At 57.4% G+C, this 1,364-nt stretch overlaps 1 protein-coding gene across 1 annotated transcript in view; it reads left to right on the forward strand.

Annotated features, from left to right (window-relative positions):
- The window catches only part of JPH2 (junctophilin 2), a gene marked incomplete at its 5' end in the record, with an annotated part of 66,468 nt that overhangs the window by 15,806 nt on the left and 49,298 nt on the right, over window positions 1-1,364 (forward strand). The gene's annotated exons all lie outside the window — the stretch shown is intronic.

Consider the following 1,364-nt stretch of genomic DNA (forward strand, 5'->3'; position numbering starts at 1 on the left):
GCCCCCGTGGTGAGGGGGGGAGTGGGGCAGGGGCTGGGGCAGGTGCTGCCGAGCCGGGGGGGGGTGGGTGAGGGATGGAGCTGCAGCTTGTCTGGAGGACACGGGGAGGAAGGGAGCAGCTCCCACTGCTGTGTGCCACTCATCCGGGAGTTTCTCATCTGGCAGCTTCCACCGCTTCTCCAGGAGGGCACGGTGGGGGGGTGCCCCCAGATCTGCATGGGGTGGGACAGGCTGGGGCCAGGACTGCGTGGAACTCGTTCCGGCCAGGGGCTGGGCCAGGCTGCACTTGGAGTGGGCAGCGGCACTGGGAGAGGGGGTTGGGGGTGGGGGGGGAATACAGCAAATTTTGGGGTGGCTACAGCGCCCCCCCCAGCCCCTTCCCAGTGCTGATGCCACCTGTCCCGAGTACAAGCTGGCTCAGACCTGCCAGGAAGAACCCGGTGTAGCCCTGGCCCTAGTCCCGCCTGCAACAGCAGTGCCCCACCCTGCACAGATCTGGGGGGTACCCCCCTCATGCCCTCCCAGGGTGCGCGTAACAGTGGGAGCTGCCCCCCGCACACATCCCCCAGGCAAGCCATTTGCAGTTCTGTCCCGCACCCTGCCCTGCACCAGCTAGGCAGCACCTGCCCCAGTCCCTGCTCCAACCCCACTCCGTCCCTCACCACAGGGGCCTCAATCTGCCCCCCACCACCACGTGTCTTCCCTTCCCCGTCCCCTTCTACCATAACAGACTTACCAGCTGGACACTGCTGTGCCAACTACCGGGCTGGTATCAGAAACTGGATCGGTATTGGCCAATATACCTCCTTAAAAATCACCTATTAGTATTGGCCCCAAAAATCTCTATCAGTGCACCCCTGAAATTCCATTTCCCAAAGAACAGAGCTCCTATTGGCTAAGCATTTGGCTGACGTATGCATCCAGGCTCTCTGTCTTGGGTATCTTTTTGGGCCTGCAGTAGGGTAGAACCTCACTGTCTTCATGAATGTATCCTTGCAGGTCTGCAGTGTTCCAGACTAATGCTGTCACCACTGGACAGTCCTTCCTTTCTGCTGCATAGAGCTTCTTCCAAAGTTCACTTAATCTGCGCCCCCTGTCCTCAACAGGACAAAGGTAGGGTGGTCAGGTGAATAGTCAGCAGGTGCAACAGGAGGTCAGACACTTCCTTTATTAAAATAGCAACTCAACAGTAAGCCCATCACAACATCTGGTGGAAATGCTCCATCATACACTAATCCCCACATGATTCTGGGGCAGTGATAACAAATGTTGCAATTGCAATTGCTCTTTTAATAAGGACTTTCCATTTCAAGGCCCATTTCAAGGTCACATCCTTTCAGTAACCAACAGAACAGCTCGGCATT

Source organism: Alligator sinensis, unplaced genomic scaffold (assembly GCF_000455745.1).
Source record: "Alligator sinensis unplaced genomic scaffold, ASM45574v1 scaffold76_1, whole genome shotgun sequence".
NCBI classification, from domain to species: domain Eukaryota; kingdom Metazoa; phylum Chordata; order Crocodylia; family Alligatoridae; genus Alligator; species Alligator sinensis.